Source organism: Thermobia domestica, chromosome 16, assembly GCF_964235325.1.
Source record: "Thermobia domestica chromosome 16, izTheDome1.hap1.1, whole genome shotgun sequence".
Taxonomy (NCBI): domain Eukaryota; kingdom Metazoa; phylum Arthropoda; class Insecta; order Zygentoma; family Lepismatidae; genus Thermobia; species Thermobia domestica.
Genome location: NC_137469.1, coordinates 119,825,424 through 119,838,588, shown reverse-complemented (window position 1 = coordinate 119,838,588; position 13,165 = coordinate 119,825,424). Strand labels below are relative to the sequence as shown.

Here is a 13,165-nt window from a genome sequence, read left to right as displayed (position 1 = left end):
GGGAGATCCCAACCCGCTTGAACCCCACGTGGGTACGTCCCTGGTGTAGGTCTGGCTCTCCCCTGCGGGCACCCCTGTAGTCATGGACGCCCGCACGATATTTTCCAATGGGGGGAAGACACACACACTCACACACAATTGCTAGAATGAAACGCAACGAAACAAAACTTCATTGCTATCAGCAGCACGTCAGCAAAAGAAACAACAAAGAGCGAAATTATCTTTTCAACTCAACTGACGGATACCATCATTCAAAGTACTTAGCACTGCATGCATCATTAGGCTGAATATAATTATTGCTGAAAAAAAATATGGAACATCATATGGGGGAGAGAAGTAGATTAAAATCTTGGGGATGGGTTTGACTAAATTTTGTTACTCTAATCATTTAGTAAATGTTGATTTTAAAAGTATACTATTGTCACCAGAAGAGCCTATAAATGTTAACCTTTTTCGAAAATCCAGGGAGGGGCAATTGCCCCTCTTGTCCCCCTCTGTGGGCGCCCATGCCTGTAGTCTACTTACTAAAATAATGTAGATGTAGCTCACTTACCTTATGGTACATTACTGAAAGAAATGTTACAGACAATTTCATAGCAAGTGTCTTTGAGATACGCGGAACACAAAAACAGTTTCCATTAAAATTACAAAAAAAACTTTGCAGTACACCAATTCTTGCACTTTCCTGTACACTGGTACGCGCGAAGAACACTAACAGGGAAAACTAGGAAAGGAAGTGTTTAGCGTCTCGTGGTTTCATCGTTGTTTGTCCTTGTGATGAAAAGAAGTAGTCAATGCGCTGTATGCATCTGTATTTTCCTCCAAGGTTGCCAACTCGCAAGCAGAGAACATCTCAAGTTCCGAAGATGATCCTAATCGAGTGAATTGCGTGAAAAACGTGAATGCAAAATGTCGAATAGTATACTTAATAAATTTTTTCTTTTAAAGTTTAACATTCTACATTATGCACCGAGGCTAAAGGAGATAGTGATGATGAGTTCAATGATAAGAATGGAATGAAGTGGGAGGAAACGGGAGAACCCCAAGAAAACCAACGCACGCGGTGTTTGCCCACAAGAAAGTTTATTTGGCGCAGGCTGGGATCGAACCAAGAGCCCGACGTACCAGAAGTAAATACTCTACTGCTAAGCAGGGGCGGATCCAGAACCGACTTCTGGGAGGGCGGTGGGTTGTCATACTGCTACTTTTAAGGGCTCCAAACTTTAGGATGGGTTTTATTTATATATATAAATTAAGAACGTTACCTCTTCTGGGGGGGGGGCAATCGCCCCGATCGCCCCCCCCCTGGATCCGCCCCTGCTGCTAAGCTACTGCGGCCTCTACCTAGGCGTGTATATACCAGGGTTTGCCTAAGTGGGCCCAGCCCGAAAAAACCCAGCGGGTTTTTTCGGGTTGGACCCACCTAAAAAAAAACACCTGGGTTTTTGACCTTTCTGTTAGTATATTATTCGTACAACTAAGGTGATCACATTGAAAGTTATTTTTAACAGATTTTGAACTTTCTTTGGGCGAATTATATGCTTTCATGTTAAGGTAGTCAACAACATTCAACATAAGACCTTTATAAAGTTCTGAATGCACTGAATGAATGAATTTTTAAAAACTCAGCTTGAGATAATTATAGAACAAATTAATGTGTGAATTATAAAACCTATTTGAAGTAAAATAAGCAATTTTGTATTTTAGAAAATACTTTCCGTGAATAGTGAGCGCCACCGAGGGACGTTATCCCTCATACGTTGACAGGTTTAAGATCATAGATGCCGGTCAGTGACGGCGATTGGACGTTACAAGTGGGGGGGGGGGCAAGATATGAATATATGTATATCAATGTTAGTGTTCCTAACACTGTGTTTGACGAAAGGTTGTATAACTAATAGGATACTATATTTTCCAGTTAAAATACCGTATATGGTGCTTCATATTCAATTAAGTAAATTGACAAGAGCAACGCACATAGGTACTAACCCTTGATTCCTTGCTCATGAACATCTTAAAATTCTATCTGAAAATTGTGATCAGATTATTTAATAACATATTTGTAAAACAAATAAATAGAAAGGATATTATTAATCATACTAATGAATAATGAGGCTTGTTTTGTAGAAGTTATATTGAAACTGGGGATTAATGAACAACTTACATTTTTAATTCCACGCTTGCCATTAAATGTATGCTATTACTCTTAGAAAATGAAAGACAGTAAATACTACAAGCATATGCTACGACGCAATTCTAATATTCATTCCTTTGAATTGCAATTAAAACGCAATTCCTGTAGCTGTCTTAACTCCACGGGAAGACAAATAACCAATACACACTTACGCAACGACAAATACTCGTATTATATGGTACCATTTTTTCTATGAACCAGTAATATATGCAAAAACTTTACATTTCCAAATAAAATTATATACATTAACCATTTTAAATTATTGCATTTTAAAGGTAAATTATTGAATTTTAGTCAATCAGCTACAGCATCATCCCTTTTTATCTTAGGATCATGGTTAGTACCTCATTCTCTTCAGAATAGAACAACCTTTCAAACGGTTCCATTTACGTTTTCCTATCATGTCCCTAAGGCGGAACATTGTGAGGGAAATCTGGATTTTTTCTGATTTTTTTTCAAACTTTGATCCCCTCTGGACCCCCTTTGTTAACGCACAGATCTCAAAATCAACTGAAAACTACGAAGGGGTGTACTAAATGTGTATAAATATTTCAAGCTTCTCTTGAAAACTAAGTGCGGGAAAATGTTTACCAATGAGCTAAGAACATTCCCACAATGCCCCAGATGACCCGGATGTAATATAAAATTTTCCTGAGACATCACTATTTATCCTATGATCATTGTTCGTACATCACTCCCTTCAGAATAGAACATACTTTCAAACGGTACCACCCACATGTCTCCATCATGTACCTGAGGTGGGAAAATCATGAAAAAATGGATTATTTGTTTAAAAAATATTCCTTCTTTGTACTTTACTGCTCCTCTGTACCCCCCTGTTTTAACGCAGAGATCTGAAACAAATCTGAAAAATACTAAGGTGTGTACTAAATGTGTGTGCAAAATTTCAGTCTCCTAGGTACAAAAGTAAGCTTTGCAAAAAGTAATAAAAAAGTCATAACAATTTTTTTTTAGTTATGACGTCATCACACTACGTCTCGACGCAAAAAGGCGTGGAAGCACATGTAACGTGTTCTATAATGCCTCCAGTCTTGAGTAAAAATCAAAGTAAAAAGTTTTTTGGTACTTTTTAAAATCGAATAATGAAGATTCTAGCCTATCACCGAAAAATATATGATATAATTTAAAAGAATTAAGTGGTTCCTTCAAAAAAGTGGGGGGGGGCAACTGCCCCCTCTTGCCTCCCATGATCCCCGCCCATGATGCCGGTACTAACAGTAAATATGTAAATACATTAGTAAAACTATTAGTATTATATCTTACCTTTCACGGTAAGAAAAGCATTCAGTAAAATTTGGTTTTCCAACAACAGTTCAGTTGTCATTTGTTGCTACCCTTCAAATAAGCGTTCTGTAGAATCAACACTAGCAATAGTGTAAAAATTCTTGTCAAAATTAAGAATCTTAATGCTCGGAGCTCCCAAAACTACGTAACGCTTACTATTTTAAGTGCTGAATTAAACTTCAGTATTAATAGAAGTTTCGATGTACAGTAAAGCAAGCTGAATTTTCAAGGAAAATCCATCATGGAAGAAGTGTTCGGGGAATTCCCGCAATTGAACCCACAAGGCATCGGAAGTGAATATTTCAACAATAAAACTATTTATTTACGCTGGAAGATATTTAATTTCATTTATGACATTTTGAAACATTTACTTTAATAAAATATAAATTATAGGCCCATCGAAAGTGAACTTCAACAATAAAACCATTTATTTTACGTTGAATTTATTTCATATAAGACATTTTGATGAATTATGTCTTAAATTAATATAGCTATTTGGTATTCATATTTGGCGAACGTCACAGGCTCCTGGGATGAATCGATCTACATTTGTTCGTTTGTGTGCCTGTACCACATAGTGTTCAACTTTTGGTCTTTTAAATTTCAAGATACAAGCTGGAGACACTAAATTTTCTGTATAAATTTTTTCGGCATACCAACGTAAAATTACAAAATGGCGCCCTTTTTTCTTTTTTTTTCTAAATAGCGGATAACCACGCTACAAAGGGCAGTTTTTGGTCTTTCAAGTTAAATTATTCAAAGTAGAAGCAAGAGAGATTAAATTAGCTGTATATAATTTGGCGGCATAAAATTTTAAAATGGCGGCCTTTATTCAAAATAGCGGGTATCCATGCTACAGGGCGCAATTTTCGGGCTTTCAAGTTGAAATTTTGAGGGTAGAAGCACAAGACATTCTAAATTTGCTGTATAGATTTTTCGGCTCCCCAATATAAAATTTCAAAATTGCGGCCATTTTTTCAAAACAGCAGTGAATAGAAAATTGTTGTAAGTTGTGACAGTGACAATCTTGAAATGTAAATCATATTTTAACATTTTTACCCCAAAGACATTGAAATATTTTTAAAAAAAACAAACAAAAAAAAACAAACCCGAGAAAACCCACTAAAACCCGAAAATACACGAAAAAACCCACATGGACCCAGTGGGTTGGTTTTTTAAAAAAAAACACCTGGGTTTTTCAAACCCTGGTATATACAGTGTGTTAATGAACTATACCAACAAACTGTAAGAGGTGATTTCTCACATTAAAATAAGAGAAAAAGTTCCAGAAACTGTGGGCGGTGGTCCTTATCAGCGTAAAGGAAGCCACGCATACACAATCCAAAAGTGCATATTTCATTCATTTTCAACAGGTGTATAGGGTATTCACTTTAGGGTGTAATTCTCAGGTATACTCTCAACAGAGTTTTCAGATTTACCCTGATTTCAAGGAGGGCCCAAAGCAGGCAGGAGGTAAGCCTTGACAGCAATGTATATCCAATGCTTCGCAGGGAAAACAGAAGTGTTAGGAACCAGCAGCTCCAGGTTTTTTTTTTTTTTTTTTTTTTTTGTGTGTGTGTGTGTTCCGAATAATGTGTGATGCGATGTATTTCATCACGGTATATTTCACGTTTTCTTCACTTATAAGCGTGAAAGAAAACATCGTTGTATGCGTTTTTCTGAGTACGAGAGACCGTGCTGCTGACGATCCTTAACACTTCCGACATTGCGCCAAAGGATTCCGAGTTCATTGCAATCAAGACTTATCCTTTGCCTACTTTGGACCAATCACTAAGTCAGAGCATATCTCAAAATTCGCTTGATGGCATGTCTGGGAATTTCACCCTGCAGGGAATACTCTGTACACACATTGAACATTAATGAAATCTGAAATGTGAATTTTTTGATTGCGAATGTATGACTTCCTTTACTCTGATAAGGACACCCTCCACAGTTTCTGGCATTCGAAATAGGACCTGTTGAAATTTAGCTTTTCGCGATTTTGGACAGCCCTAGCTTAAAACTATATACTTTTTCCTACAGGTCCATATTAACTTTTTCTCTTATTTTGATGTGAGAAATCACCTCTTACAGTTTGTTGGTTTAGTTCATTAACACCGTATATATATGGACGGCGATTAGGGGGGCAGTTGCCCCCTCACTTTTTTGAAGTGATCTATTGATATATATATATATATATATATATATATATATATATATATATATATATATATATATATAGTTTCATTTGGGAATATAAAGTTATTGTATGTATTATTGGTTCATAGAAAAGAATGATGCCATATGTTTGCCGTTGTGTGAGTACGTGTTGGTTATTTCTCTTCCCGTTGTGTTAAGAAAGCTATAGGAATTGCGTTTTAATTGCCATGGAAAATGGTCCAAAATTTAACCTATTGGAGCGCAATAATTCCAGCGTACTTTCATTTCTTCTTACAATGTTAGTCAGCCGCTTTGAAACTAATTGAGAAAACACCCCCCCCCCAAAAAAAAAAAGTCTTTCACAAGTTATTCTTTAATTGCATAAAAATTGGCTAAAATGTATTTTCTTTTCTTTTTTTTTTTTATAGCAAGGAATATTGATTAAAAACAGAGTAATAGAAAACAACTTCAACCTTTTCCATTGTTTTACAGTGTATACGAGTGAAGTGGTGAGTTTAGGGGTGTACGAGTGTATATAGAATTAAATTTACTGAATTCAACATAATTCTAGGTTTCAGGATTATTTTGTATAACTGGAGTGTGGATTGATTCTAAGTATTGTTGAGTTTAGATGTATTCCAAGAAAGTGAAAACTGCACCTAATGGCAACGAACATGTTTCGGGAAGCTGCAAAAGTATTTCTTTAAATGTCGTAGCATACGTTCGTAGTATTTACTGTCTTTCTAGAGTAATAACATACATTAATAGCATGTGTGGAATTAAAAATGTAAGTTGTTTATTAATCCCCGGTTCCAATGTAACTTTTGCAAAACAAGCCTCATTATTTATTACTATGATTAATATTATCCTTTCTATTTATTTGTTTTGCAAATTTGTTATTAAATAATCTGATCACACAATTTTCCAGACAGAATTTTAAGATGTTCATGAACAAGAAATCAAATCTCTTCTTACACTTTCGTTGTTTAAGAATACAAAAGATTAGTGCCTACTTACGTTGCTCTCGTTAATTTACGAAATGAAATATGAAATACGATATACGGTATTTTAACTGAAAAAAGATAGTATTTTATTAGTTATACAACCTTTCGTCAAACAAAGTGAGCATCAACCAGGAAAACTAACATTGATATACAAATATTCAGATCCTGTCTTGCCCCACCCACTTTTAACGTCCAATCGCCGCCACTGTATATACCTAATAATTCACACCAAAAACAGGGGCGGACCAAGGGCCCGGGACGTTACAGTCAAGGGGGCGCCAAACGTTTTCTACTAACTTTTTGGGTTTATATTCTTGTAAAGTAGCGTCAATTACTTCGTCTTTTTCCATTCCACAATGAAAGAAGATAGTTTTATAGTACTAGGGAGGGCTGAATAAACAAATGGAGACATGGCATATAGAAGAAAAGAATTGAATTGAATTGAATTTCAGTTTAGCGTCCCTTTCAGCAGCGAGGCTATGTGAGACGTGGACCTACTGATTAACGTGGAATCCGAACCACATGAGCTCCCGCCGGGAATCGAACCCGGGTCTCCCGCGCCAAGGGCGCGTACGCTAACCGCTTATATAGAAGAAAAGAGTGGCGGGGGAGTTGGTATTGTTTATAGCGGACCATGTTATTTGTGAACTTTTCCCAGGCAATGAACGTCATTCGATTTTATATATGATACTCTTTTAAAGTATAGTAGAGGGGGTACATGTCGATTGAGTTCGACATTCTTCAAAACATTGACATAGATGTTATTATTAGAGATTTTCAGATAAAAAAAAGCTCGGAAGGTTGTAATTATAATTGTTGTGAGTTGCTGAAAGCAAATGTATTGTTTAATTTGTTGCAAATTTTCAGTAATAGTGGAATTTAACTTTCTATTTAATTTTTCTTGAATTTTGTCATGCTATTATCACGCCTGAGACCAAATGTTCCAAAATTAGGAAAACAATGAATGCTATGGACTTCAACTTCTAGGATCTATGTAAAAAAAAAAAAAGTTGTTTATATTGCTGTGCGTAAAACACATTCAACATACATGAAATGTATTATTAGTATTTCACGTTATTAGAATAGGTTGTTACACAGTTGGATATATGGTAAAATGATTATTGATATTATTGATATGAAAAACAATTTACTATATAGCAGTAATTTTGTGACATTAGTAGTATTGAATAAATATTGTTCGATATTGTTTTTTGTTTATACATATCAGTACCTTAATAATAATGATAAAAAAAACAATGTAATTGATACATATGTATATTTTTAAGTACTAAATATTCCTATATTGTGTATTTGAGTATTAATTTTTCTTTTTGAAAAATAGGTTTAACATATTAAAATCACTGTAATAAAATGTAAAATATAGGGGGCGCAGTGGCGTTCACCTCCGGTGCTTGGGGTCCCTGGTTCGATCCCAGCTCGCGCCGCGTGGACTTTGGGCTGGACAAACACCGTGCTCGTGGGTTTTCTCGGGGTTCTCCCGTTTCCTCCCACTTTCTTCATTTCACTCATTTCTCATTATCACCGTCTCCTTTAGCCTAACCGGCATAACCGTGGGACGTTAAACTTAAAGATTTCATTTCATTTTTCAAATGTAAAATATAGATTAGGACTAGGGGGGCACCAAAAAGTCACTTTGCCTGGGTGAAAATTTTGTCTTGGTTCGCTCCTGGTCAATAAATTCTCTGGGGGGGGGGGAAGGACGTAGACATAATAAATCATCCTTGTTAACTACGTTCAAGGTTTTACTTTTGTATTCTATTCTGCACTACTTTGTTATTGTTGAGAGTACCGTAAAATCGTGTTATGACTATGTCTGTAGGACAGTTCCAGATTGATACATTTATTGTAATTTTTGACGTCTACAGATTAGTACAAAGAAGAATATGTATTAAATGTACACTTAATGTATGTATTTAATATATATTAATGTCCATTTTGGCGTGTGCGAAAAAAATTATTTCTTCTTTCTCAACCTAAGGATGTAATTGTATTGTGCACAGGTTTCAAGGCTATGTTTCCTAGTCCCTATCAATGTACTGTACGAGCTTGCTTTTCTTGCTTATCAACATAAATTCCCTTTTTTTGCTTTTGCTGGGGCCACTGCCCTCACAATCCTAGATACGTTATCACCACTTTCATTTTCTTTTTCTGTTTTTGTTACAACGTTGTTGTAGGTTAGTAATGTTTTGACCTTGACTTTGAACTACAGCTGGTTTCTTTGCATTCGGACTTTGCTTACCTTCCGATTGTTTGTTTAGCCTATATGTTGAGCTTAAGTAGGCAGTGGTTACACAGGGAATAATTGTGACTTATTTGCATATAATTTATTTGCATAATAATTTTCAAGAAAAAAATGTGTGATTCACACTATTTGTTTTTAACTTGATGTCTTTATTTTAGCACATATGGTTTGCTCTTCCTATGCAATACAGGTACCATTTTTTTTTTTTTTTAAACCGAATGACACTTATGTTAGTACAATGCAATATTCTGTTTATTGGTTTTGTGTTCTGCTAAATTTTAACCCGTAATAACTCTGATGGAGTCTCACAAACTCCAGTTATCATTTAGTCCTCTCTACCCCTATCTCCCTAAATTTAAAGGTAGTCAATAGATGATGTTGGTTTCTTGTCTACCTTCATAATTAGGCATGAACTATCATTATATTAACAGAAACAAAAGCAAATTTCTGACTTTTTGCAATATGAGTTACTTGGGGTCTGAGACATCCCACCATAGTGTAAACGTAAATATTATTTTGTATTGAATGTTGTGATCGGTAAACTTGATTTATATATAAATGTTTAGCTTTTTCAATTATAATTTGGTGTTTTATGCATAGAACTCTCAAAACGACATAGCAGATGCCATTGGCCTTAGAGAAGGCGTTACCTTCTGCGGCTAGTCTATCTTCAAACAGGAATGAAATTACCTTTTTTTAATGCATACATGCAGCTTTGAGTGTGTATGTGATATTATGACTTCTTGAAAACGCCAAAACAATGACAAAAGATCAAGGAGGTTGCTTATCACTCAAATTATCTTAAAACAAGAACCAACAAATTCAATATTCGTGGAAGAAACAATTGGGGTTTATCAGACCCTACTGAAGTGTAAGTTTTATCACCGGAGTACTTAAAGATTAATTTCATTGGGGATGTCTTACATCACTGTTAGTGGATCAAAAGCCATTATAAGTAAATTTAGAACACTCGTCTTGAAATCTTCGTTTCACTGGCTGTGAGGCAGCTATAGGTGACAAGTCATTAAGACTTCTTACATACATGGGCGGCGATTAGGGGGGGCAAAGGGGGGCAGTTGCCCCCCCACTTTTTTGAAGTAACCCATTAATGTATATAATTTCATTTGGAAGTTAAAGTTTTCGTATGTATTACTGTTTCATACAAAAAAATGGTGCCATATAATATTTGCCGTTGCGTGAGTACGTATTGATTTTCTTCCTGTGAATTTAAGAAAGCTACAAGAATTGTGTTTTAATTGTCACGGAAAATAACCCCAAAATTGACCTATTGGAACACAACATTTCCAGCATTCAGGGATATAGAAGCAAAACTTGTTAAATCCATTTTTCAATTTTCTCAGGAAACAAAGAAGTGACGCCCTTTTGTTTCACAATTGTTGAACAGTTTTTTTTTTATTGGTCACTATTAATACAAATGAGTGAAATCAACCACAAAACAAAACAAAAAACAAGTTGTTCAATAATTCTGAAAACATGAGAGCGTCACTTTTTCTTCGTTCCCAGATAAAATTCGAAAATGGATTTAGCAGGGTTTGCTTCTATACCCCTTTCTTACAAGGGCTCGATATGTTAGTCAGCCGCTTTGAAACTAACTGAGAGAACGTTTCGCAAAAAAAGTATTTCACAAGACATTCTTTAATTGCACATAAAATGACAGTTCCTAAAATGTCTTCTCTCCTTTGTAAAGTAAGGAATATTGATTAAAAAGAGCGTAATAAGAAACAACTTCTACCTTTTTCATTGTTTTGTAGTGTAATATACGAGTGAGTGGTGTTTAGGGGTGCACATGAAATTTAGTGAATTCAACACAATTCTAGGTTTTAGGATTATTTTCTATAACTGGAGTGTGGAGTGATTCTAAGTATTATTGTGTTTAAATGCGTTCCAAGAAAGTGAAAACTGCACCTAATGGCAACGAACAAATTTCGGGAAGCTGCAAAAGCAAATATGCTTTAAATGTAGCATATGCTTGTAGTATTTACTGTCTTTCATTTTCTAAGAGTGGTGTGGAATTAAAAAATAAGTTGTTCATTAATCCCCAGTTTCAATATAACTTCTACAAAACAAGACTCGTTATTCATTACTATGTTTAATATTATTCTCTCTATTTATTTGTTTGGTAAATTTGTTATTAAATAATCTGATTACACAATTTTTCGGACAAAATTTTAAGATGTTCATGAGCATGGAATCAAGTCTCTTCTGACACCTTCGTTGTTTAAGAGTACAAAGGGATAGTACCTACTTGCGTTGCTCTTGTCTATTTACTTAATAAAATATGAAATGCGATATACGGTGTTTTAACCGAAAAAGATAGTATCCTATTAGTTATACACCCTTTCGTCAAACAAAGTGTTAGAAATAACCAGGGAAACTAACAATGATATACAAATATTCAGATCATGTCTTGCCCCCCCACTTTTAACGTCCAATCGCCGCCACTGCTTACATATATATGTATATTGTATTTGTGTGTCGAAATTCCATTCTGCATATATGCTTCGTGCAGTATATTTCACTTCATGAAATTTTAAATAGTTTTTAACATTGAAGTGACTATTGCACATACTATATAACAAGATATAAAACACTTTTTCTCCGTAAATTGGTTCGGAACAAAGACTTGCAAGGCTGTTCGCCAGGTGCCATCTTGAATAATAATAATAATAATAATAATAATAATAATAATAATAATAATAATAATAATAATAATAATATAACACCATAGATTAATCAATAGATCCATGTCTCGTATAGACTCGCTCCTGAAAGAGACACTAAACTCAAAATCAACTCAATTCAATTACAGTGTTTTATTTTGTTGAATGTAGGACACACCACTGCACGTCAATTTTACAATCAAGTTCCGTCGTGTTAAACGTTGTAAATTCTGTAATAACTCTGGAAATTTACTTCGATTGTTAGTAAATCTTGTAAAATTGCTTCTAAAATCTTAAGCAAAGCTTGTTTAAAAATTAGATAATTATTTCACTTTATATCATTAATAACAACAGCAAAATTATGGAAGTCAAAACAATATATGGTCGGATCTCCGTGATACAGTTGCCATCTTTAGTGGTCGTGTTGCCTAAATATCACTGGCGCAAATCCCTGGGGGATGAGGGGGACATGTCCTCTCCAATCTTGGAACTAGGAGGAACTGTCCCCCTAATAATCCGATTTGAAATGTATTATTTGGGAAAAATGTGATGATTTGTGTCCGATTTCCACAAAGGAAAGTGAGATGAAATTGATGTCCCCCCAGAATAAGCCTCAAATCTGCCCGCCTCCCAATGTTAAAGACAACTCTGCTTTCTGATCCTCCACAGGATTGTTTTTCAACTTAACAAATATTTTGAGCATCGCTTAACAAAATAATAATAATAATAATAATAATAATAATAATAATAATAATAATAATAATAATAATAATAATAATAATAATAATAATAATAATAATAAAAGAACTCCTCCAATGCTACTCCTCCAATGCTACTCCTCCTCCTCCTTCAATGTTGAAGGACTTACTTGTCTCCTTCAATGTTGAAGACAGATTTGCGCCGCTGTTAAATAACTAAATAAGACTAGGCTATTCTAGTTAATGGATGGTTATTGATATGTATGTTTAATTGACGTACTTGTTTTCTTATTTGTACTATCTTGGTTTTGCTTTTCATGTTATTAATTTTCATTCCATACGCACTATAGCATCTTAGCTGTGCGATTAAATCATTCGACCATTTTTCTGTAGTGTCTTAAGGCTACTCGCTATTACAAAATACAATTAAATGAGCTAATTGCTGTTTTCATTATGACGTCATTAACTACATATCTCAGATTAGCTGTACATTATTTTTTTTTTAAAAATCAGTAACAGTGACACGTGTTCATCACGTGAAAGAGTTTGGTTTGTATTGAGTTATAATTTCTCAATTAATATTGAAACTGGAAGTAGTAGTAGATTTCTACTAGTTCCGGTTTTAGCAGAGGGATTCGAGTGGAACTGGAATGTACACTGACTACACAAAACATAATGACCATCTAACTAATATGTGATATGCCTATCTTTGGGTCGCAGAACAGTAGCAATGCACTTTGGCATCGAAGCAATGAGGTCTTTGTAGCTGGTCGGAGGCACGGCACACTATAACTGTATACACATTTAACTAAATTCCTGTAAATTCCATGAAGGAGAGCAAAGAAATAGGAGTCTGATGT

General features: G+C 34.9%; 1 protein-coding gene across 3 annotated transcripts in view; it reads right to left on the bottom strand.

Moving 5' to 3' along the window:
* LOC145673373 (toll-like receptor 2) overlaps window positions 1-13,165 on the bottom strand; it is a 129,063-nt gene that overhangs the window by 34,515 nt on the left and 81,383 nt on the right. Inside the window, exon 1 of one of the 3 annotated variants that reach the window (XM_081743018.1) lies at window positions 554-759. The exons of the other annotated variants lie outside the window; for them this stretch is intronic. The gene's annotated coding sequence lies outside the window, so the exon portion shown is untranslated. Of the gene's footprint in view, window positions 1-553; window positions 760-13,165 lie in introns of those variants that run through there. 3 annotated transcript variants of the gene reach the window in all.